The sequence below is a fragment of the Anastrepha obliqua genome, chromosome 1 (assembly GCF_027943255.1).
Source record: "Anastrepha obliqua isolate idAnaObli1 chromosome 1, idAnaObli1_1.0, whole genome shotgun sequence".
In the NCBI taxonomy this organism is placed as follows: Eukaryota; Metazoa; Arthropoda; class Insecta; order Diptera; family Tephritidae; genus Anastrepha; species Anastrepha obliqua.
In genome coordinates, this window is record NC_072892.1 from 46,192,812 (window position 1) to 46,220,534 (window position 27,723).

At 36.3% G+C, this 27,723-nt stretch overlaps 1 protein-coding gene across 3 annotated transcripts in view; it reads right to left on the reverse strand.

The window, feature by feature from the left end:
- Positions 1-27,723, reverse strand: part of LOC129236390 (cadherin-87A) — a 285,335-nt gene that overhangs the window by 115,641 nt on the left and 141,971 nt on the right. For all 3 annotated transcript variants that reach the window (XM_054870752.1, XM_054870751.1, XM_054870753.1), the window contains exon 3: positions 22,412-22,502. The gene's annotated coding sequence lies outside the window, so the exon portion shown is untranslated. The remainder of the gene's footprint in view (positions 1-22,411; positions 22,503-27,723) is intronic.

Below are 27,723 nucleotides of genomic sequence, written 5' to 3' on the forward strand. Positions count from 1 at the left end.
GGCACTTTTTTATGACAAGGCAGTGAAATTGTGTGGGTGTATGTGTGCAGTTATAAGCAGTAAATTGGCTGCGATTCCATCGGTAACCGTTGGTGATGGTGGTTTTATTATTGGCATTTTTTCATTCTCTGCCAACCTGCTGCTCCTAACGTGATGATAGCCGAATAATAGGGAAGAGCGCACCGAAATGAATTCAATGGTAGCATTTGAAAAAAAAAAACTATCCATTGTAGTTTTGGGAATTCTGTGAAATCGTGTAAATAAAATATTTAGTAGCAGACTTGGGTGCGTATAAAAAATTGGAGTATTTCTTCGTAATTGTCGGTATCAATTTGTTTACGAGTTTTAAAAATAAATACATAAAACGTATTTACATACCGTACGAATGCGAATTTTTGTGAGTGCCTCACTCGAAAAGTCAGTGATACAAATGGCTACAAGTCACAGAGTGGGAGTAGGGCGTAAATAGAAAATTTCAATTACGAGTTTGGGATCTGGCTATTAAATGACGAGATTGATTTTAGGTTGAAATATTTTATTTTCATTTTATAAATTTTTACTTATTAACACCGTCAATAAATACCCCTCACTGAACTTCAAACACGCTTCATGGAATCTTCGATTGCTCGAAACAGAGCTGGGAATCTGTGTATATTAGTTCCTTCTGAGTAGCAGCTGATTTCTCTTTCACAGCTTCAAGAGGCTATTGAATGCAAATTTCACCTAGGATACGTATAGAATTTGTACAGTGCAATATCTAACGAAGTAGACTAGTATCACCTGTGGTTAAAAATTCAACTAATAACCATTCTCACTATGAGGTTTTATCCAGAGAAAAGCTATATGAAGGTTTCAGTTTGTATTGGAAGGTGCTAGGTGATACGCCCCTTTTTCCAATGTCTACAACTTTTCACCCTTAGATGAGTATTGGTAATTTGCGTAATTGTATTAAATTTCACTATCTCAGCTTTTGCAGTTACGGAGAAAAGCGATTTGGGCATTTTAGTTTATACAGGAGTTGACACACCCTCTTTTCCAATAAATACCACTTTCCACTATTAGATGAGTATTGACAAATTGTGTAATTGTGCTCAAAATTTCATTTCATTCATCTTTTTCAGTTTCGGAGAATAACGATTTAGAAATTTCCGTTTATCTGGGAGGTACCACGCCCCCTTTTCCAATACCTATCACTTTTGGTAATACCTACCAAGTCTCAGTTTTCTAGATTTTTTGGTTTTCATATTTTCACAATTTTCTAACATATATGTCAGATGCCACTCCCCCTATTTATCGTGGTCAACATTTCTGCGCTAAACGAAATTGTTTTCTTCAAATTGGTTGTTTTTGTAGGTGGTTAAATATTTTATTGTGCCGTATTTATAATGACGATAACTTAGGACTGCTTAGAATCTTATTGGCAGACAATGCGGATTGTGTTGGTACATTGATTTGGTAAAGCGCGCATGACTTGACTTTCAGCAATCTTGGTAATTTCTTTCCTTAGTCTTTCACGAAGTTCAGCAATAAGAACCACAGAAGAACTAAGACTTCAGCAGCATTCCCCAAAAATATATGGGGGAATTTTGTATACTGTTGCAGCAATAACCATACCCTCGACAGTCGGTTTCACTTTACCGAAATGACTTCGATTTAAATCTGGTTAAGAGCAGCCACTTTATCAGCACTCCTCAAAAATTTGTATGCTAATAGAACAACAGCTAATAGTTCGACCATTAAGTTCAGTTTCATTAGCTTTCTATATTTCATGCGAACTTTCACAACAATTCGTTGCTCTAAAGAAAAAGTATCATATCAATCAACTGATGGTCGTTGGCGTTCGGCGCAAACGTACTTCTGCTTTATATGCGTCAATTTCGGTGTGAAGTAAAATCAGTCAACCAGGCCACATTTCAATCAGTTTCAATGAAGTTTGGCAAGAAATATTTCTCTTCGCGTAGCTACCCACCCTTTTTGGGTGTTTGGTCGAGCTCCTCCTCCTATTTGTGGCGTCCGTCTTGATGTTGTTCCACAAAATGCATTGCCCCATATAAAGAAATCCAGAGGCGTTAAATCGCACGAACAAGGAAGCCTGCGAATAGGGATATTTCTGGAAAGAAAGTTGTCACCAAATTGACTTTTGCAATAAATCGATTGTTAGGCAAGTAGCGTCGATCTATGGCAAGTAGCGTCTTGTTGGGACGTCGATATTTAGCTGATTGGTAACGGCAGCTCCTTCCTCATTCCGAAACAAATAACGACCGATTATGCTGCCATCTTGTAAAACGCGCTAAACAGTCAAATTTAATTACTTAATTACGAGTGACCATCGTTAACGCCTCGAGGATTGTCTTCGCCCCATATATGGCAATTTTTCTTATTGACGTAGCCATTTAACGAGATATGAGACTCGTCACTAAACACAATTCATGGAAGTGAACTTCGGGAACATATGTATTTAGACCTTACTTGCAAGTGGCGAATAGATGAGCAAATTAACATATGTCAGCAACGCGGGAGAAAACTGCCTTAAATTACGTTTGCTGGTAAGCCAGTGCGGCCTAATGAGCTATAGCCATACTCGCTAGCGGCGATTCTTACTCGATAACTTTGTTGTTGCTTTCGCATGCAAATTTTTCGTCAAGTTAATCGAGCATAGAGATAGCGAACGGGAAATGACAAATAGAAGAGACCTTTTATTTATTTCAAAGTAAATTTCCACAATTTGAAAGCATTATTGTGGCGTTAACCGATCCGTGATTGGAAAGTCATCTTATTGAATAAAAATATCACATAGTTTGCCATTCTCAGCCGTCAAAATATAGTTATCGATAGTTCTAATGCAGCTAAATAATATGATATACGGTTTTAAGCCACACCTTGTACTATTATAAACCTATGTAGGATAGGCAGATCAATAGTTATGGATAATAATAAATAGTTACCACATCTACCTATACTTTAGCAATCAATGAACTTATAGGAAAATTTCAGCATGCAATGAGTCTTGGGCCAGTAGCGCGTATAGCTAAGACAATACCTCTTCATTTCACGTAACGATGTGTTTCATAGATTATAAGAAGTTCTGGAAGTTCGATTCTAACTTTGCATGCGAATGATAAAAATGAATGAAACAAGTATTTTCTAACAACTCTTGATTTAAATAAATGACAAAATCTGCACTCAAATCAGTCTACGAATTGGAGGCGAAGTTCAATTCTATAAAGGCTACCTCCATATTTCTCCGCTGGTTGGAGCCCTATCTCTTGAATCGAAGATGTGGTTGTTGATTCATATTCCATATTCGTGCCATCTACATAGAATCCCCTAAGGTAGGTTCTTAGCATTTGTCTTGTTTATCAATGGCATAGGAAACTGTTTTACATATGCCAAGTTTTTATATAATATTTGCGCCGACGACCTATTGTTTCCATTGTAAGAAACTCATCATATTCCCAATTACTCAAAAAAGGGCTTGATAGAGTTATTTTCGGCAAGTATTTTGCTCCTTTGAAGATATTTTTTTTTAATCTCTAATTGTTGGCTGAGTTCGGTCAATGAAATTTTGAATGTAAGAGTTAGTTTTGATGCAAAATTTACTTTTCTAGCTACATTAATTATATAATGTCAAAATGTGATGCTTAAATTGCTCTACACATCATTTGTGCATTCTAAAATAGAATATGAATCTTTCAACATACCCAAAACGTGCCTTTGCTTTACGTTCCCTTCGTTTTCGTCATCACATACACTCAAACTACTATATTCTAAATGCCTGATTATAATTTTGACATCTCTGCAGTCTCGGTGATCCATATTGTCTTAATCTTTCGTTTTTGATAGTATTCAAAGTGTCAAGAGCAAGGAATACTCCGTCAGTGCTCTAATAAAATTCAATGCTATCTACAAATCTTCTGAGACCGATTTTGCTTCCCTTAAACACAATTTCATTAAAATTCTAAATAATTGATTCTTAACCCTACAGGACAGCTGACTCATATAAACACTCATATTACCATCATCATTATCCTCATTAAACTACATATTTTCGTTCTAGCCATGGGAAAGTTCTGATAGTTTCCTCTTGTCGGTGTGATATTCTATCTCTTCTTTACCAATAGTAATTTCTTATAACTGAGAAATATATCTACTATGCTCTAAAGGCAAGGCAACTAATCATTTTTATTCTTACAATGTAAGACTGCTGACAACTAAACTCGTCATTGTCATTATCACAAATTTCTCAACACTAATAATCATATTTCTCATTTCTGTTAATAAAAAGTAATCAGCACTGATGGGCCAAACTACTCATTTTCGTTATCAAAAAGTAGTCAGCACTGATGACACAAACTCCTCATTTACGAAAAAAGTAATCAGACTGATGACAAAAACTCCTCATTTTCGTTATCATAAAATGTTTTATTTAGAAATATATACAATTTTGGTTTTGATTAGAAAACTTTTAAATATCAATTTGGTGTTTCATCCACGGAAATTCGAACTCAAATGTTTTCAAATGTTAGCGAAGCATCTACTCATTCGGCTATGGCGACCATACAACAAACACAGCCAAATTTCACACGAGTACTTTTTTCAGAGCAGCCACATTATAAGCATACAAATGAGTTGCGCCTTGGCGTCTAAAGTACAGTAGATAACATATACCTATTTTTCATTTATTTATGAAATTGCTATTGGTAAAAGAGAGATAGAATTCACACCGACAAGGGGAAAGGAATATCAAATAAAATATTTGATTTCCCCATTAGAAAATGTTGTATATCATTTTGATAATGCCCATGTATTAGAGACTAATAAAATACTTGTAAATGTATTGGAATTTTTGTGGAAAGTCTCATCACTGTCTTGTAGAGAATGTTTTGATATATTTTCCTCTTACTGATTAAGATTATTATTGAGTCAAACCACGTCAAGTGGGCCCCGAATTTTCCATCAAATTCCCGATTTTAAAATCAAATGCATTTTTGGATAGAGAATTTGTCACATAATAATTGCTGTGAATAGTTTTTTTTTATTTCGCTTTTTGTTTATGTTATTAACAATTGAATTTTTTTGCATGATATTCTTGTAAAATCAATATCTCAGAAACTACAATTGATAATTTGATGAAATTTATTTCGGTTACCGAAAAATGTTTACTCTACCGATTTAACGTCCAAAGACTGTGTATTTGCTGAAACAATAATTTTTAACAATAATTTTTATGAAAAATCGCAATTATTTTTGCGTTCTTCACGCTCTAAATGGACAATATTACAGTCAGATTAAGCGCACAACGCTCACCTTTAATAATCTGTAAAAAAAACTTTGTTCATCCAATCCGTTCTGAAGATATCGAATTTTTTGCATACATATCTACATGAAAACATACAAAATTTAATTAGTAATAATAGTCTCGAAACAAGATGTGTCCTTGGAGAAGATTTTACTTCGAATCTTTTTGTTACTTGCAGGTTCGAAGTGATGAAATTGCCGCGTTTTTTTATAGCTTTTGCCTCATTGAAGCGTTTGGAATTTTTTTTTTCATGTGCATCATGATCTTTTTGCAAACAAAAAACAAAATCTATCGATTTAAACGCACCTTTTTTTCGTTAATGATTTCTGCTATTTTCTCTTTGACAGCCATATCACTTAATTTTGAAAAACGTCGTTTTTTTATTGGCGGTTCACCAAGTTCCTGTAAAATATTGTTCACCTTTTCTAATTTTAGGTCATTCTGAATTTCCTGGTTTTCAAAATTAGCTTCACTATCCGAACATTCCTCTGCATCAGAAGAAACTTCAGACTCATCGTTTTCTGCTCCTTGGTCAGCACTAGAATAAATTAATCAAAATTTTCTGTCACAAATTTTGAGAACTAATTGACTTTATTTGCCTAAATAATAACTATTCAATGCACAATATATGTATATAAATATGAAGATTATACCCACTGTGGACTTGGACGTAACACTTCCATCTCTATATATCTTCATACGACATGATTTGCAAACGTATTTACCGATATATTGTTTGAATTTTACATCAATTATGACCTTTTTTACCCAACGGACTGCAACACTCATCAGGTCGAACCATTTTCATAACAATACATAATAATTTTTTTCTAACCTCAAAGCATAGACAACATACTAGGAATCACAGCACACTGACACTAGGAGTTGCGACGACTGTACGACTCTGCAAAGCCATGTTCATGCAAGTTCGTTTTCGTACGTAGTGCCTCGACTGACAAAAAATTCGATATCTTCAGAACGGATTGGATGAACAAAGCTTTTTTTACAGATTATTAAAGGTGAGCGTTGTGCGCTTAATCTGACTGTAATATTGTCCATTTAGAGCGTGAAGAACGCAAAAATAATTGCGATTTTTCATAAAAATTATTGTTAAAAATTATTGTTTCAGCAAATACACAGTCTTTGGACGTTAAATCGGTAGAGTAAACATTTTTCGGTAACCGAAATAAATTTCATCAAATTATCAATTGTAGTTTCTGAGATATTGATTTTACAAGAATATCATGCAAAAAAATTCAATTGTTAATAACATAAACAAAAAGCGAAATAAAAAAAAAACTATTCACAGCAATTATTATGTGACAAATTCTCTATCCAAAAATGCATTTGATTTTAAAATCGGGAATTTGATGGAAAATTCGGGGCCCACTTGACGTGGTTTGACTCTATTATATTTTTTGTTAAAGCATCTTAGTCTGCAAGACATTTTTTGTTGTGGACTAATTTGAAATATGGTACCTCAAATTTAGAAAGACACCTCATACGTAACCACACCCGATGTGACAATAGAAAGGAAAACTACATACATAACATACTATATAAGTAAGTTATTGTCATCTTCCTCTTTAATAAGTTGATATCAATATGTATGTATGTATTTTATTGCTTAGTTTTCTTTCTCCGCCGGTTTTGCTTTCGATAAATCAAAAAGGTCAACTGTTTTTTTATTCAGTTTTTTTTTTTTTTGGATGGTGTGAAGGTGGTATAGAAGTAGGCCTAACACCTGAAAAGAACGATATGCGATTAATCGCGTTTTCTCATGCAAATAATTGTAATTGTAAATCGATTCTTCCTGAACTTGATACTAATACTAGCAAATAATTTTAATCTTGTAGTTTAATTTTAAAGAACTGTATATTTCAAAGAGCTTTAAGCAGCTTATTCAATTATATACTTACTTTGTCTATATCTACACGTAATATAGCAATTAATTAACTTACAATTTACTTAGTGCAAATATCTTCCCACACTTGCCCACTTGTGTGCTTATTTAACAAACTCTCGCCTTCGTACAGTAGAAGGAAGAACTGGCTGGATGGAATAGAATGGCAACTTGAATGTCTGATGCTTAGATGGAGGAAGCTACCAGCAAACTTTTCAAAAATACGAGTATTTGCACAAGTTACGCACTCCGGTTGGGCAACCACATCCCAACCGCAGTGGACATGAACCATTTCTGAACGACCAGCAACAAAGCCATTTACAGCTTTCGTCTAGCAGGCAAATGGACACAAAGAGAGGTCGATGTAAAGATTTTACAAAGTACAAAGTAATATATAATATATACATACATAGATACATGTGGATGCTCATTTCTCATGCCCACATATTTAAACAGGGGTGGACTAATAGAAAATTTAAGCCCCGCAATCAGTGAAGAAATCGAGGGGAAATAAAAAAGGACATAGTCAATATTTGCAACACCAGAGCGACAAACAAGGGGTTTGTCAAATAATTTTTTTTCACTATTTAAGGAATGCTTACCCATGTCCACATGGGGCATGTGGAGTGTTTATATTTACAATCAGAAGTTCTTTCAAAAAACTACCTAGCTGAAATTCAAGTAAGAGAGAACAAAGCAAACGCTGAAAAGTTACTTCAATCCAAATCAAAAATGATGTAATGAAATACAAGATTATATAAAATTGGAAGAATGAGCTTATCTTTGCCGCGATGAAATTGCAGATGAGGTAGATAAGTGAGAGAACTAAGCAGATAGTATCAATCTCGTCCACTTACGCAAGCAAAAATAAAAACTTAAGTTAGATTTTTCTTACGCAAAGAGTAACGTGTAATAGTACAAAATAATAATTAAAATGATGTTTGTAAATCAAAACAACAAACATTTAATGTCTCTTGGAAAATTCTACAAATACGTCAGTTCAACAGCTGATTCTGTTAAATTCACTGAGAGCCGAGCAGCGGTGTCGCAATATGCGCAATTTTTTATATTCTCTTAACCAGTTAACTGTGATTGACGAGTATACTCGTCATGGAGGAGTGGCAAAATTTTGTGTATTGTGTATACTCGTCATGCGTATAAATTAGTGACCATTGGCTATTTAAATTACAATTTTTGAGAAAAACAACACATATTCTCAAATTTCAAGATGTTTAGAATATTTTGAGGCTATGCCGAAATAAAACAAACAAATAGAAAATATAAACAGTTTGAGATAATGTCATTCTTCCCCGTATGCACTGGTTGAAAAAGTTCACCAGTTCCCATAATGAATTTATTTATGTGCGATGATAACGTTTTTTCTATGTTAACCTAAAAGGGGCAAAGGCAAATATCAAAAAGTGGATTTATAAACTAGATAGCTAGCACGTGTGTGTCAGTGCATATCTTACCAAGTGTCGGCGGTTCTTATCAAATAAGTACAGTGCAACGTAGGAATTTCAAGTGCGTAAATATTATAAAGTTGTCCAGAAGTTCTGTAAATTACTATTTTTTATTTTTAGTTCATTTGTCCCCAAAATGAGCAACTATCCAACTATCTTTTTCATCCAATATCTTACCAGCACAACTTACTCTGTGATTGACGAATATACTCGTCATAGCTCAATTCTGGCGACACAAAACTGTGCGCACTTTTAAATGGGAGCGCCACAGTTAACTGGTTAATTGTGGGTACAGTACACTTGTATTTGTAGATAGGCAGTTGCCTGCGAATCAATCAGCTGGACAGGCTCAAGTACTACTACAAAAATGTATGAGCTCTGGGAATCAGCAGATCCAGAGCGCAAAGCCGAAGCAAGGCAAAAGTGACGACACGTCGATATCGAGCAACGATATTGAAACTTTCCAATGCCCCATTGGTCACAAGTTAGTGAAGGTTATTGATAGTATATAACCCCCATACGGAACTAGGCAAGGAACCTGGACGCAGGAGTCCGACGTGTCTAAAAAGCACAAACACGGCTCCACCTTGATGAAATGCTTTTAGCCGTCCCAGGGTGGAATCAGCCGAGAGGAGCGAAATGTTATAGTGTTAGTGGGAACATTACTCACATACCACTGTTATGACAGCACTTTTGATGATCTTTCTGAGATTTTCGTTTTTAACCTCTTCTGACAAAAACACAAACAGGCCAAGTGTTCAGCTGCCTTTTTTTAATAGATAGAGGTACAGATAGATATAGAGATTAAATATATATATATATATATAATTGGCGCTTACACCCGTTTTCGGTGTTAGGCTTAGCTCCTCCTCCTATTTGTGGTGTGCGTCTTGATGTTGCTCCAAAAATGGAGGGACCTACAATTTTAGACCGAATCCGAATCGCAAATATTTTTTATGAGGAGCTTTTTCATGGTAGAAATACAGTCGGAGGTTTGTCATTGTCTGCTGAGGGGCGACCGCTATTAGAAAAAACTTTTTCTTCATTTTGGTGTTTCACGGAGTTTCGAACCTACGTTTTCCGAATAGTAGTCACGCACCAACCCATTCGACCATGGCGGCCACGGATATAGAAATTAAGATGGAGATATCTCTAGACACAGAGATAGATATATAGATGGAGATAAAGATATAGATAGAGAGAGGTAGAGAGAAAGAAAAAGAGAGATAGATGATATCCCGAGAGCTTTTACATCCGTCGCAATATCGGTATTAAATAAAGGACTTTTGACCAAATGAAACTAAGAGTTTGTGTTTTTGTAGATGGTACCGTTCCTTAGGTCGTGGTTTTGAAGATATACACATGTACATATCTAATAAGATAGTAACAAATATAGCTCGCGATTTTGTCGGCACATTTTCGAGCTATGCGGGCATACGGGCAAAGAGTAACCGCACGCCTGTTCAATGTTAATTACTCGAAATTTTTCGGGTAAAAATCGACTATATGAGATTTTTCTAGGGATTTGAGCGATGCTTATTTTGGTTATTCTAGCTTTTTTGTCCGCACTTTTTGTTAAGTTTTACTTGTATTCAAATACAGGCATTAGAAAGCTAAAGAAATGCAGAAAAATAAAATTGACAATCCTTATTAAACTGCTCAAATTGTTCAAATGCTCGAAAATTTCGAACAAACATTTGAGCTGAACAGAATTCGAGCTAATATAGAGCCCATCTCTCGATAACCGGGTATCTAGAGCTCTAGTTGCAAATACTATTTTCGAATCACCACAATGAAATGCTCTACTATTTCGCGGGCTCCCAAAAATTAACTCCAACAAAATTTAAATTTCCTAAATTAAACGACTTATTATTGGCAGACATCAAAAATACTGGCAATCTTCTTTCTGTAGCTGCTTATTAATACTAAATACTAATTGACAAGGGTGCCAAAACGCAGGCGAATAATTTGCCTTAAGATGTCATCATTGCGAGTATCATTGGCTCCATGATGTCTCTAACATGCAAGCCACACCAAACAGTAATTTCTTTGGTATACAAAAAAGTCTTGAAAGTTGTGGTTATGCTTCCACCACGGCAATTTAACTTCTGAACAAATCCAGTAAGCCAGATATGAGCCACGTAACTTTAATATTTGATGGACGAAACTCTCAGTGAAATTTTCTTTGAACATTGATTGTGTAAGTGAATGTCCATGAAGTTCTGATAAAATATTCTAAGAAAATTTCTTATGGTTAATTATGATTAAATTTTCCTGTAAGTACCTTAATAAGGGGCTCACTAAATACTTATGCAAGGACATTTACTTACCACTTGAATTTCACAGAATTTCTTTTAGCGAGATATTTCAGTAAACTTACACGGCAAAACTAAGTGAATTACACTGAATCACACACACACATATATGTATATTCATATTTGACGTCTTTGCAAGTGCCACAGTTTGACAATGAGCTCAAAGAAAATTCTACAAGCGAAGCAAACATTTCAAGACTTCAATACATACATACCTATATGACTGTAGGCTATGAAGAGGGTAAGTGGTGTCATGAAAAACCTATGGATTTATTTTTCTTTAGTAACGCAGCAGAAGAATATGCTGGTATTGAAAAAATTTGCAAAAACAAAAAAAAAACAGTATACGAAAAATGAAACTAAGTTAGAAAACCACCATCGAACAATCAGATAATTTGTGCTCTTTTTTTCCAAAATCAGAAAAACCAATTAGCCAATTAAAAGCGAGATTAAAAAGAATGAAAAAAGCATTGGGAGGATGCATTGAAATGTTTATGACAAGGTTGCTCGCTTATTTGTCGACCTACATGGCCGCACGTGAGCTTACAGGTTGTACGTATATGCAGTGGGCAGGAAAAGTCACGGCTTTCGAATTTGTGCCTCTCTTATGAATTTGGAGTGAATGAAGTTGAAGAAAGAATGTGTGGATACCTCATTAGAAGTCGTCTTTGGTCGCAAATTAAACGCTGTTGAAGATCTCAGATACTATTATGAGATATACACTACCACTTGAAGTTTTATTGTACCCTTGGAAGATCTTTAGAACTGGCCTAACAATACCATAGCAACATGTATTGAGTAGTGTGCCTGAAAGCGAACGAAAGCATAGCCAACGAATGCGCAAGGAAAAGGTTCTTCAAATTGTATGAAGTGCAATCATTCAAGCTTTTTTGGGGTTTACTGAAAACAAAAGTAAAAAAAAAGAAATTTATAGTGTACTCCCAGAGTAGCTCTAACTGCTAGCTATTTTGACCTCAAACAAATTTCTTCCTGTTTCTGGTCTTCATGAAAGTGGTATTCCCACACTTCACAAATAAATGTGTACCGAGGTTTCAAGCACCTAACCTATATGGGTCGTATAGTGGCAGAGAAGGTGTTGTATAGTCTCCTTCTCCTTCACATCGCACCAACTTTTGAAAACGTTCGTCGATTTCATAGAAAAGCCCGTAGCTTTTAAGCGAATGATAGGCCAATCGAAAGTGAATACAATCCTTTGTGGTAAGTGGGTTCCACGGGTCACTTTTGCTCCTCAATTGCAGAATTTTTTTGCTGGTTTATAAGAGCGTTAGTATTATGTAATTCATTGCCGATGAATTGGTCAACTGCGGATGGGCGGTTACCCCACAAGGACCAGAGCCATTAATCAGAATCAGTTCTACAGGAATCATGAATTGGATAAGCGATTTTGTATGCAATTTACATAAAGTAGTTTGTAACAAGCCCGAACAGAAAACTGTCGAACTTTCTTCTAAAACTTGGTAGAAAAGACGTTCGATTGATGGTCGACATTATTTCAGGATACAATCCATGGGGTCAAACATATGACCAACATTGGAATCATTGGACCCGATTTGCTTGTCTTGCTGGAAGAGACGGATAGCACTGAGCATTTTCTCTGTGAATGTCCTACCTTTGCTAGAGCAAGGCTACGAGTTTTGTGTTCCCATGTCATGAGAATGAGTAATAATCGTTCTCTAAAACTGGAGGATATTTACAGATTTGCCAAAGAATCTGGAAAATTCTCTCAGTTATCTCAGTCTCTGTCTCTATTCTATCCTATCTCTTTCTTTTTCTTTCTTCTCTTTTACTTTCCAGAGTTTTGAATAATATGGGCTTTTTAGCCTGATTGTTTTAGGAGTTACCATTCTCTCGATTTGCCTTTTTTTCAAATTTCAAAGTTTTCAATCATGTAAGGTAGTACGATGATGAGCTAGCTCGCCAGTCCCTACGTCGCAATGACCTGGAACCCTTACAATATGCCTACTGAATGTCTCAGCTCTCTCGCTGAAAGATCGACGTTTTATGAGAAGCATTTAAAGAAACAAAGCCTTCAAAAATAATTATATGGTTTTATGCTAACTAAACAGTGGAACATTGGGCACAGAACCGTCATATTTGCAACAATTCTCAGCAATTTCGTGTGGAGAAACATGTATTGTAGACCGTAGGTCTGCTCATCGCACTTTGAAGACAGTGTCCACTAATTATGGTTTCGTTGCAAGGATTTTTGTCAAAAGTTCAGTATTAAATTTTTGGTACAAGGTTTTTCTATCACAAAGCGCCGCAAGACCTTCGAGTAGCAGGTTTAAGGGCAAGCAGTCTAATCAAACGAAACCTAACCGGCAAATTAATCTGGCTTCAGAAAAATTTTAATTATCCACTGCCACCTCTAATTGTTCGGAACCGGGTCGGATTCAGATTATATCCGATACATATAAATACCACACATTTTTTACTACATTAGTAAAAACAGTATGCATGGATGATAATTAAAACCAAGACGAATTTTGCTCAACCTCATCAAAATTTAGGTAATTTACCGGAAATATTATGTTATGTTTAAATTGATTTCAAACATTTAAAATTAAAAAAAAAAATTGTGAACATTTTTTCGTAGATCATTCTGACAACCTAGCTTCTTCTTGAACGGCTCCCTTTTGTCCCGTTTTCAAAACCTGTTTTATGAAAGCTCATTAGAAAGGTTAAAATGTTCTATGAAAATTTGAAGGAAGCAATTTTACTAGACGTCACTACAGGTTAAAATCTTCTACGAAAGAAAATACAAAATAGTTCAAAATAAAAGAAACATGCGTCACTTTGTAAAACGTTTCTTTCCTAACAGCACGAGTATTTTGAAATCATCGTCACTCCGCTCGCCTTCTTCTCACTGCTTCTATAACATATTGAGCTTTTTAGTACAAAATTTTCTCACAGGGTCAGTGCACACAATTTCATATTTGCTTTTTCTATGTGCAAGACGAGTACGTACACAAATATGCTGCTGTGGTCTAACTCCCTGAAGGCGGCAATTTCACAAAGTGTCGTCCTCATAGTGTTGCTTGTGGGCTTCACCAATATGAATTTGTAAATATTTGAAGATAAATAGGGCTACCAATATATGTTCATTAGAGGGTTTCGGAAGGGGGTTTTGATAAAAGTTCGCTAAATAGGTGGTATTTGATATGTTTTATTTTGGAAACTCGTAGAAACTAGTAACATACTGTTATATGGTTTTAAAAAGAGATATCAGAATTTTCTATTTAACTACAAACTTTTCCTTTTTTGCTTTATTGCTTCCTTTGATATTACAACTCTCCAGATACACTAAGTAGGCATTATTAAGGTTTATGGAAGGTCGTTGCAAATTTATTTATTTACTTATTTATTTATTTATACATTTAAGTCTTATGCAACAACAGTCCACTAATAGACTATTAACAATTCCGTGCTTAAACCACGAGAATTAATGTAACAGTAAAATATTCTTCCATAATTTAGAAGTAAAAGTATTTTTACGGATTGAATTTGATTGATTCAAATTATTTGAAAAATTCCTGTAATAATATTAAAAATTTAGACATAGGCGAAAATAAATCAAAGACAGAAGAATTTGAAAAGGAATTCAGCTCTCTTGAGGCTCTTAAAATAAGGTCTCCCAATAGAGACCACATATTAAAGTTTGGATCAAATTAGGGACGGAAACAAGAGGTTCAGAGTATATGCACGACTAAAATCAGAGTTAAACGGTAAATGACAGCGACCGTAGCAGAGGACTTGGCAATGGTACAATTAAGTCTAATCCCTTGTCGATGGTCGTTCGTGTCCCGCCCGTTTTTAATGAAAGTACTGCACGGTGCATGTTTCATACCATTTCTTTACCATAAAATATTATTAAAATACAATTTTTTTAGAAAATTTCTTCGGATATGTTTAATTAAAGCTTAGAGCATACCTTATGCATTTTTTTCTAATTTTCTGTTGGCGTTATATAGTAGAAATAAGCGCCGACCCATCGACATGGGATTAAGGTGCCAAATGGAACGATATGGAATTAGGGTTAATCTGACTTAGCAATAACAACTTTCGAGTCAAAAATATTACCCAGGTCGGAGAAAAGAGGCCTGGAGACATTTACTTATATTAAGTTGTAGACAATTTTTTTGACACCGCACAGTAACTTTTTTAATATCAGTTTGGATTTTAATCAAGTCGGACTACGAATATTAAATAAATTAAAGTCCATTCCCTTACAATTTTGGTTTAAGAAATTTGCAGAAATGTAAATGTACATATTATTGTCAATAAAAAATCACTATCTTCTGTTTAATCTGATGATGAACTGCGCGTGAAATTTAGAGCACTCTTCCTTGGTCACTGTATAGCCCTTCCCGCACGCGACAAGATAAAGCCATTATTCAAGAAAAGCGGAAACAGTGGGTACACGCCCTCGAAAACGGATTCAATGCGGATATCAAAGCTCAAAAGCAGCTTCTGATGTACTGTGCAACAAGAAAATACCACAAAACTGAAAAGGTAAGATTTACAAAAACGAAATCAGACTAATAATGTCATACGCTTCCGAATGTTGGGTTATACCCCGAAAATTAGAACAGAAACCACACTTGGTAGAAATCCGGAGGTGGACCAGCAGAGTAAAACTGTTGGACAAGATACAGAACAACTTTATTCTTGGTAGCAGAAAAGACGCTCCAATTAGCGCAAAACTTAAAGTAACTCGTCTTCACTCGTACGGCAATGTTATGAGAAGACCAAAGGAGCACCAAAAACATGAAAAAATACTTTAAAAAACGGCATGCGAGGCAGCAGTGCGAGTGAAGAGACGACTCAGGACCGAGTGGCAAGGAGATTGATTTCATCAAGGCGAGCCGATCCGAAATAGGATAAGGCTAGCCAAAAGAGAAAAAAGAAATATCGAAAATATCGAAACAATCGAATTAAAAAATTTAAATTAAAGTACATCGTCGAGTTTCCTATAAAAAACAATATCTAAATATTCATTAATTCAAATACATCTCTGCATTTTAGCTTTCGTTTATGTGGGTTTTTCTGTAGAAGCAGCAACCTTTTCAAGGATTTTGTGTGTGACGGTAGTAAATTGGTGTTTTGTGCTCTTCCTCAACAGAGTCTCAGTCGAGAAGTATATCGGAGTCTCAAATATATCAGGGAGCATTAGCTCCCGCAGGATTTTAAGCTAAGCCCTTTGTAAAATCTGAAGACATATTAAAAAAAATATCTTTAATTTTCTTTATGATCTAGAATGTCCAAAAGGTCACTCAAGGTTTAAATTTGAAGGATGATGAAAATCACGAACAAGTAATGTCTGGATGTCTTTATTACCGAAATTCTCGAAATTCTACGTCATGTAAGTACATAATAAACTCGGTAGTAATAAATTCGAGTCAACACATTCACTATTGAATATACTTATGTGTGTGAATACGAAGCACCGAAAATATCGCACACGTAGGGGTCTCAGTTTAAAATGGGCCATCTGTAGGTACCACGCTCTAGGCAGGTAGATAGGTGAAATGGTTGAAGTACCAGCCTGGCACTCACCAAGTAGCACCAAAGCACCGTTTTGATACCATTATGAGACCTCCAACGGGCAGATAACTACATCAAACCAGAGCTGTTGATGTAACCAAGAAGGTTGATGGGATTTGAGTTGGAGCAATGGCCCAAACTATCGAAGAAAGGAGCACCTAATGACCTTAATTCTCTGGATACCTAGCCCGGACATTTATAAAGAAAGTGCTCAACAGTATCTTTCTCTAAAAGATTTCTACAGCTTCTGCAATAGGGATTAAATTGTAAACCTAGCTTTTCTGTATGTGTGTCTATCGTACAACGACTGGTAAGCACAGCTACGAGGTTGAAAATTGAATGGCGGAGAGTCTCCAGGACTTTCTCGAAATAGCACCCGGAAAAATTGAGCTCTACCCCCACACTCTTATATATATATAATTGGCGCGTACACCGTTTTTGGGTGTTTGGCCGAGCTCCTCCTCCTATTTGTGGCGTGCGTGTTGATGTTGTTCTACAAATGGAAGGACCTACAGTCTCAAGCCGACTCCGAATGGCAGATATTTTTTATGAGGAACTTTTTCATGGCAGAAATACACTCGGAGGTTACCCATTGCCTGCCGAGGGGCGACCGCTAATAGAAAAATGTTTTTCTTGGTTGCCAAGTTTTTTCTATATCTGTTTTCCTCCTTAAGGAGTCGAAATAAAGTAAAAGCAAAAACCAAAAAATACATGTGACAAATATAAGCTTTATTTTTGTCGATCAGTGCAGATATAAGTGTAATTGACGCGTAAGCCCCTTTTAAATGTTTGGCCAAGGTCTTCCCCTTAATTTGTGGTGCGCACTTCGATGTTGTTCCTCAAGTGAAGGGGCCTTCAATTTTATACCACCTTCGAACGGCAGTTGGTTTTGATGAGAAGCCTTTCCGAGAGAGGAATACACGCGGAGGTTCGCCATTATAATCCATATCTACCTATGTATATACGAAATCTGTTCTGCTGTTACAGACCACCGTTATGTGATGCATACAAATTGATTGATACTGAAAATACTCTTTACACGTTTTACGTACTCGTAAGTAGGTAAGTGAACTTTTGTTAGTCCCCCTGTGTAACAGCAAGGGTCATATGTAAATACTTAGGTAAAAAAAAGTGTAAATTTTTTCATAGTTGTAGAGAGGCTAGCTACCGTCACCTGTATGGTGTCAGTAAAAATGTGTTTCCATGCTTGCCCGACAAAAAAGATGAAAAACGAAAAAATTATAAGTTGCAGCAGCGGGACTTGACGCATTGTGTCTGGTCACATAAAAGGTATTGTCAAGTGTATGCATGCAAGTCCTTGCTGCGTTTCTGTACTTTTTGTTTACTCCTCTTGCTAGCTACTTGTTTGTGTTTTCGTATTTTTGCTTTCAACTTCTACATCCATATTCACAACCTGATACTCGACCCACACTTTCTATTGTAAGTAACTAGCGCTATAATATATGTATGTACATATATATCTATATACATACACGCATACAACCATATATGTGGTATGCATAGTCTACTTCTACGATTCCTATTAGACTCTCGAATTGTGTGCCATGTGGGCGGATGATTCTTATTTCGCTTTTGTGCTTGTGCGCCTTTGCCTAAGCTAAAATAATTCCTCTAATTTTTCCACTTTAATTTGAGAACTTTTTCGAACTTCACCGCTTTTACTCAATCTACGTTTTGGTCGTAAAATGTGGCAAGAGAATGAAAAATGACTTAAGTACGTAAGTATTTAAGAAGTAGCGAGAGGGCGTTGTGCAAAAAATTGACGAGATTTTCAGCTCTAAATGCAGCTTTTCAGTATTTTTTTTTTATTTTATTTTAGTTAAGTACAGATAAGTTGAATAGCAGACAGGAGCCACAGGCGCTGAGATATGAGTTCCTTACGAATTTAAGTGTAGTATATTGAGTAAATTTTTTGCCTTTGTACTGTACGAGTACTCCAGGCGAATCGTAAGCCTTTGAAGCCACGTGAAAAATCGTTTCAAATGCGAGGAGAAGCCACTTTAACTCGTTCACTACATTTAAAAGCGACTTTTCTGCCAGCCACAGCACAATAGCCAAAGTTAATGCGCTTCTTATGTGACGTGCCACTTACAAAGGGAGTCTTATATATATGTAATATAGTGTATATATGTAAAGGAGTATTGTATTTATGTAATCGTAGTATATATTTTTATGTATAGGTGGTATTTCGTATAGCTTTAAGAACATTGTCTTGTACCTAAGTGTGCTAACGCTAAAAATGGTGTCATTTGACGCGGCAGTTCAGCCAGACGATAAATTGTTCTTATTATCGTAAATTCGATATAATAGTCAAAATATGCTGCTTAAGCCATTTACGTACATACACACATACACACACCTATTTCAGGATTCTGGTCTGACACAAATCGGCAAGAATCACAGGCACAAAACTAAGCGAGCGAATACCACAGCGATTGCAGTTAAATAGTTGAATACTCAGCTGAAGCAGGGCATTCACATCCACTTGTACCGAGCGGCAGACATTAGACAGCACGTGGGTTTATAATGAAAAGCCAGCAATAAAAATTACAAGCCTCGGAAGTTTGTTCAACAGCTGCCGTACTAATGACAGCCTTGAAAAGTAATGAGCAGTGAGCAGTGAGCAGTAAGTGGTAAGGGAATGGGAAGGGCATGGATAGAGGTGGCCGCCTTCTAGTAAAGTGTTCGATATCAAGCTCGCGCAGTGCCAAGTAAATTTTGTCCATTCAGGCAATTTATGAATTTTTAGCGCGAACTCTTCGCCATCATAGATTATTACTTTCAACTGTTTTCGACCACTCATTACAGCTCCATATGCAACCTACAACTGTAGTCGGTTTTAATTGAAGCAGCAATTCTGTAGGAATAATTTGAGTGCTGATATCACAGGTCGACAATGTTTTATTGACCTTCACAGCCAAGAACCAGACTACATTTTTCCGAAGAATTTTCACAATCTGAGTCCAAATCTTAATTTAAGCTAAGAGCAAGAGTGCCATAATCCAGAAGTCCATAGGCTCTTTTTTCGTACTTTAGCGTTTTACTTTCTGAAGTGATGAGAACAATAAAAGCCGTGAGACTGGTACAGTGTGATGCGGATACCTGGAGATAATATTTAAATTTTCAGTGATAGCCAGGTTGCGACAAAATCCCTCACAAAGCAGTCTTAATGAGATAGCTGAGTTATTTCAGCTAAAGGTAACTTGGGTTTCTGGCCATTGCGACATTGAGCGTAACTGTAGGGCCGATGAACTATCGAGACTTGGCACCAAGTTGACGGATGAGTACACTAACAATAACATAGGTATACCCTTACAGACATGCAAGCTAATTAGCTTTGAGAAAATTGTAAGAGTAGCGATTGAAAGATGGCGTAATGGAACCGCCTACAGAATCGCTCGACAATTGTAACCGACTCTTAGTGCTAAGCGCACAGAATTTCTGCTAAGCCAATTTGGGCACTATATGTAATAATAGGCAGACACGTCCGCAGAATGGGCGTGCAAGCACATGAATTCTGCAGAAGCTAGATGAAATGAGAAAGTAGAAGAGGTGATCTCGCACCACATGTGCGACTGTCCTGCTCTATCCAGACGTCGATTTACCAATTTAGGTAGAGAATTTTTTAATTTGGACTATCTCAGTACTGCGGAAATCAGGGACCTCTTTAAATTTTTGAAAATTACAAACTGCTTTTAAAAGAGATAAGGACCCATGTTCCCCAAGCGGCATCACAATGGTTTATGAGCCTGAGCGTATTCCACAGTGGGCATCTGCTAAACCTAACCGTACCTATCTACATATATTATTATATATTAACAGTAGACGCCTTAGATTCGCTACTTCTGTGCGCGCGATGTTTTGGGTTCTGCTCACTTAACCAAACTTTTGCATGTAAAAGCACAGATTCGGCGCTTTCCTTTTATCTGCCAAATCTCTTATTCTGATATTAGGCAACATTCGTTAAGCCGCGTTCATAGAGAGCAAACTTAATTGCATTCGCAAATATGGAAGTCAGAGACAACTAAATATTTTGTACTTGACAAAATGGGTATAGAATAGAAACTTAAATTCTCTAAAACCTTTTAGGCGAAGATGGGTTAATAAGGTACAGACAACTTTCATAAACTGGTAAGTTTTTGCTCTACGGGGACAACAAAACAAATGTATCTGTACTGAATCGGGGATGTATTTGTAAACGTAGTACCGGCGATTTCAAGCTAACGTTCAACTCCACTCAGGAATTGGGGTTCAGTGTCCAATGAAAAAGAAGCTTTCCGCACTATAGGGTCGACTAAATCACTATTGCGGTCATTAAAAAATGTATCTCATAACGTTACAAATATAGCCCGAAACTACACTTTTAACCGGGAATATTTCGAAAACCTGACAGCTGGGGATAAATAGATTGGTTGTGGTTAAAATTGTACACGTCAGTGGTTCAAAATTGTACTCGTATGCCAGTCTGTACATAAATAATACGCAACTTATGTGAAGTTTACGTCTTATAGTCTATCATTTCATATGATCGGTGTGCATTCTGAAAAAGGAGTAGAGCAAGCATTCGCTTAACCCTTTACCCCATATGAGCCCATAAATGGATTGCAGTTTTGATTCACTTTTATTTCTAAATTAAGTATTATAGAATAATTCAAACTATTTTAATCCATCAAATATATATTTAGCAATGACAAAATGCAAAAAAAATTGTCTATTATTATATCATATTTCGAAATAATCTCTCTTTTGTGCCAATGATAGTGCAGAATTTTAGTGCGAGTGATACATTTTCAAAACGATAACAGAGTACAAAAAAAATATTGTCATGGAGTGGATATACTCACCTTTCACGTCAGATAATAATTTTTCCACTTTTCAATTGTTTTCAATTTTCAATTTTTTCTTTGCAACTAGTTTTTATGCATGGTTCCGTTAAATAAAAAACCTAAACATAAAACGTTTTCATCATTTTTCTTTTAATATGATTATGATTTTTTAACGCTTTATTAATTCATGCAGTAATAGGTTAAGGACGGTGTGTGATCGAGAGTTTAGAAGAGAAAGTGTAGTGCTAATAATTATTTATTTAACGCAAAAAGTTTATTGTTTAATTTGGTAATTGTACACTGTCGCGGGTAGCTCTCTAGTCTCTGATTGGCGCATTAAAGCCAATAGTAGTCCCTCTGATGATTGTTGGTTATGACTAGTAGAGCATCGTAAATTTTTTCGCAAAGGCATTGAGAATTTGAAATAAAAAGCAAACTAATGAAACGTAAACCAACCGAAAAACATTAAACCTTGCAACGGTGAGCTCTTAAGAAAAAAAACGCGTTGTGAACGCAATTTGGTTTGTTGTAGTATTCAAGCAGCGTACGCCTGCGAGTACTCTGTATTTTATAAGTCCGTTGAGAGGTTGACAAGATAGGCGATTGAAATAATAAGCACAATTCGCCTAAATAGCATTGAAATTTGATATAAGGCAATAATGGATGGGAAGAGTGAACTTTGAAATGCTCTAGAAGCCACTAAATACTATAAATAGAAAATACTTGGGTACGAAAATACAGTTACTGTATATTTTCCGCCAGGTTTTTGTCGTTGTATTGTGTTTGTTTTTTTGTTTTGCACTTGTGATAGCAATTTACCTTTCCTCCTTTTTGGATTTTTCTTTGGGGCAATTCACAATTAATAAATTCACAATTTGCCATCATAATAGCAATGACTCCAAACCCATTCCTCTTAATTGCGAAATGCCCTATATATTTTTCCATTTTTCTACTTATACTATCTATTTTATTGTACTATTTACTATATTTTTACGTAATTGATCAAAAACTACGCTTACCTTTAATATCTTCGCTTTTACTTAGAAAACCCAAATGCTATGAAATAAATTCATACGATTTTTAGCTAAATATGGTAGTATGAATTATAATCTGAAAATATATTAAAGATTAAAATATAATTAGTACAATAATATAATAAAAGTAATATTTGCAGTAAAGTGTATTAAACAGAAAGTGACTTACTTAAAACATCGAGTAACTAAGTAATAAAGAACGAATCTGTCAACATTCTATGACCCTATAAAAAAATTTCGCGCCTTCCAAATATAGAGAAGATATGCAGCATCGTCAAGGAAAAAAATTATCAAAAATCAACGAGAGTTTCGAGCCACTCTGAGCAGCACCTTAGAAATAAATAGACCATAAAATTGCATACCTAAAAATTTTCTAACAATTCTGAATAAGAAGTGTGAAATTTTAATGGAAGTTGGATGAATGTTTGAAAATTTTGCACGCAGTTTGAAACGTGGATTTACAAAGTGGCGCAAAATTAATCAACTAATCATCAATTTTGTATTTGAATAACTTTTTTACTAATAAAAAAAATTATCTTTATTTTCACCCATTGCAAGTGCCAAATATGATTGACGTACAACGCCATCTGCGAAAATTACAAATCATCTGAGAGGGTGATTAATTTTGCGCCACCTTGTCTATGGTATTTCTTATAAAAGCTAGACTTTATAAATAAAATAATATACAATTAATAAGCTAAAGAAAACTAGCCAGAACTAGTGAAAATGTTGCTGGCTTAGTTAGTTGAGTACAAAGGTATGTGATCACGAGCAATAACCGAATATGTGGAAAATAAGGCTTTCAAGAAAAGACACTCTGTATATCTGCCTAATTTATAGGGTGTCTACAGTAAAGTTTGAGAAGTCTCGCCGCTTCGTAGGAGCCACACCAAGCTCCGGCACAGTGAGAAGTTTAACTTCATGAAAAGCAAAACATCATTGACCATAAAATCATTTTCACCTTACAAAAGCTCTGGTGCTGATTATCTTCGCAGTACGCTGCAAATTTCAAATGGAGCTATCATGCTTTGCCAATCTGTAAATGTTTTGTAGCCCAGATCCTTGGGTAATGGGTAAAAGTAGTATTTACTACAAAAAGGGGAAAGGATTCTCGACTTCAGATCAGCTCGACATCTTTTGTCCTCAAAACTTTCGAGTGGGTTCTTGACACGCATATCCATGGATTATTCCAAGGTAACAACGGCGGCCGCCGTAGCCGAATGGGTTGGTGCGTGACTACCATTTGGAGTTCACAGAGAGAACGTTGGTTCGAATCTTGGTGAAACACGAAAATTAAGAAAAACAGTTTTCTCATAGTGGTCGCCCCTCGGCAGGCAATGGCAAACCTCTGCCATGAAAAATCTCCTCATAAAAATATTGCCGTTCGGAGTCGGCTTAAAACTGTAGGTCCCTCCATTTGTGGAACAACATCAAGATGCACACCACAAATAGGAGGAGGAGCTAAGCCTAACACCGAAAACGGGTGTAAGCGCCAATTATATACATATATACATATGCATATCTATATATACCAACCGCGTGTACCTAAAACAAAAAGATCCACAGAAACAGCACCTAGTGAAGTTGTTACAACGATCGATGGGTGGCTAAAAAACAGTTCTGTCCTTTGAGCCAGATCTCTCATCTTCCTAGGATACCAAGTGATTCTCCACATATGCGAATCTTAAGTGGTGGTAAATGGCTGGTGCTAGGTCTGGTGAATAAACTGCATGGAGCATTGTTTCACACCTAAGCGAATCTTTAATTTAATTAGCTCAGTGTGCTGATGCTTTGTCATCATGGAAAATCACTTGCCTTAATTCTGAATTTTTGGAGCAAAGCATTTCATTTGAGTTCAGAAGTCAAAATCATAAAAATATGCTGTCGACGTGGTTTGAAAACTCATGAATTTCCAGCCATCACCAGCTATTTTTAAATTCAGGGTAATGAGTACTCGCTTGGTAGATCGATAAATCGGTTTCAAAGCTTTATTAATTTATTTACATCAAATTTTAATATTATTTATTTGCTGCCCTATCACAACATCTTTTGAAGCCCCATTAATTTTCGGCCAGCGCCATTCATGTGTGAACTCCAATTTCATGGGTATACATTTAAAATAAAAAAATAAATAATTGGTGCGAGGTGTTAAGCTGAGCTCGTCCTCCTAGGTGTGGTGTGCGTCTTGATTGTTGTTCCACAAATGCAGGGATCTACAGTTTGAAGCGCTGTGGTAACTCTGGGTGTTAGAAACGCTTTTAACACAGCTAGCTGGCAATGTAAACTAGAAACCCTCGCAAAAATAGGGCGCCTAGTTATATTATCAAAATAATTGAGAGCTATTTCACGGACCGTAAACTGCGGTTTAGAAGCGACAAAGGCACTGAGGAGTATCTCGTGATAGCAGGGGTTTTTCAGGGATCAGTTCTGGGCCCACTGCTATGGTACTTAATATATGATGGGGTTCTAAGACTGGAAATGCCCCTAGAACTAAAGTCATTAGATTCGCGGATGACATAGCGGTGGAATTGGTGGCAAAACAAATCCACGAAATTTAGAGGATAGCCTGCTTCCGTACAATTTCGGATGATGCTTCCTTCGTTATAGCCGGTCAAGTCCCTGTAAACATTTTGGCGAAAGAAATGCAGAGAGTGTATTTAAGGTTATCCGAGCCCGACGGTACAGAAAGTCGTAAAAATTTTACAAAAGAAGAAACGCGTTGTTCGATCGCCCACTGGCAAGACCAGTGGAACAGATCATCGAAAGGTAGATGGACGCATGGGCGAATACGACGTGCTTAGAAAGGAACCATGGGGAAACAAACTTCCATTTAACCCAATTCCTTTCAGGGCACGGAGTGTTTCGAAAATACCTGCATAGATTCGGCAATGATAGTTCACCAAACTGCCCAATCTGCAAGGAGAGGGAAGAAGACGCTGATCACATCTTGTTTCAATGCCCACGCTATGTTCCCGAAACCTGTGGCATATTAAACGGAGATAATATCATAGATTTTATGCTAAAATCGGGCGATAAGTGGGAACGAAATTGCGCGCATGTAAGACGTATCCACAATCATTGAAGACGCGCGGCGGTTCTATGAGCTAACCAGCCCCGTGAGGTAATTCCTTTTTGGGACTGTTCCCCGAGGAGAATGGTAGATAGTGGAGAGGTGTTTAGTACGTTGGTGTAGCGTTCGTGCATACTGATATGCCGGTAAAGCAGTACTCATGAGAGTTTTTTCTTCACGACCGTCATCCCAAATAAAAAACCAGTTTGAAGCCGACTCCGAATGGTAATTGGTTTTTATGACGACTTTTCTCATGTGAGAAATACACTCCGAGGTTTGCCATTGTCTGTCGATGGGCGACCGTTATTAGAAAAAAACGGTTTCTTTTATTTGATATTTCAAGTACGGAGATTCGAACCTATACACTCCCGAATGGTATTGACGTACCCACCCATTCGGCTGCAGGGGCCACTTATAAATTTAATATATCGACAAATCACGATGCAAAACGTTGCATCTTCACTGCTAAAGGGAGGGAAATTATAATGTTGTAGTTTATAAAGTATTTATGTAAATACACATTTTTAGACAATATGATATATATGTACTCGTGTGAATGTATGTATATATAAAAGTGTTTATTCACTCTGAGCATTGCCCATTTATTTGTCTTTCTAAGAATTTCCATTCCAAAAGTAACTTAATCCTCAATTAAAATACCAAAACTTCCTGCTTCACCTTTATTTTAGAGCCTATGAAAATTGAGTATACTTTTCACCTTAATAGTCTACTTTAGTTTATATATATTCATACACTCGTACTGTCATAATTTCTTGGCCTGCCTACCTTCGGCTTGATTTTGCTCGTATGTCATCGAATATTACTTCCATCATTCATTTTTCCAAATGTGTGCAGATAAAAGATATGACAAAAGTCATTTACAAAAAATGCATGGCCATTGTGATGGCATTTAAGAAGGAGGAGAATAAAAGCACATTAGAAAAACGAAGTGAAGAGAGAAGTTTTAAAACGAAAAGAAAAACGTACATATGTATGTATGTACATATCAACAACCTTGAAACCAGGCCCAGTAATACACTATAAATTATTAAAACAGACTGAGTATTTGCAGTGTGATAGTGCATCTCGATAACAACGCTTCTGAACCTGGTTTACCAGCTATACACCTAGAGAAATAAGCCCAAAGAAATCAAATCACTTGACCTAAACGGCGACCAATTGACTGGTATACTTTTGGGTTTAATTGAGCACAAAAAGCGCAATATAAAACAATAAATTTCCATGTAAGTTAGGCGGACTCCTTTTAGAAACGTTTACTCGGCTGCCACAAGAGCTGATTGTAATCACTAAGAAAGCTTTTTGTCAAACCTATTCATACATATCCAAAATTATTCAGAGTCGGTGTATAGACTATGAAGTTCCTCGAGTAAGTAATCTATCGGGAATCTGCTGGCCATTCCCAAAAAGTTCTATAGAATCGGCGTCAATCTAATATTTATGACCACTGCAGAAGTTCTGTACTTTCGGCGAGCCCAGTCAACCCTCCCAACGTGCCTGAAAGTGCCTAAACTGTCTAGGTCCCCGAAGAAACGAAAAAGTAAAAAAAATGTGTAGCACATTTTTTAAAACATAGACCATTCGCATAGAAGGCAGTTGAATGTATTTTGACTTTTCCTCAGTTCTGTACTTTTGGCAGGCCCAGTCAACCCTTCCAACGTGCCTGAAAGTGCCTAAACTGCCTAGGTCCCCGAAGAAATGAAAAGGTAAAAAAAATGTGTAGCACATTTTTTAAAACATAGATCATTCGCATAGAAGGAATTGAATGTATTTTGACTTTTCCTCACTTCCTTTCTACAGCGGCAGAAAAAGATTTTCAAATCAAAGCAAATGGTTCAATATATCGGTGGGATATTCATAAGCTTGCACTTTGTTTTAGCCTCAATGTATTCCATGTTCCTTTTTCGTGAAGTGGTGGCCAAATGAACTTGCAGAGACATGACATTAGTGTCTTCTCTGTTTTTGTCTTCTACTTGTTAACACAGAAAACCTAACTTCACACCCTTTTGCATCTCCCACGCTTGAGCCCTCATTTCTTGGAACATTAACATGCACAGCAACCCATTGTGGTTGATCTGTTGAAGAGGTGGTAGGTAGCGTTCATATTTTCAAAACATTTTCGAGTTATTCGTTGCCAACCTAAAGGCTTTATTTGCAGTCCGATTATCTACAACGAAGAAGGTACTTAAGGGACCGTACTCAACCAAAC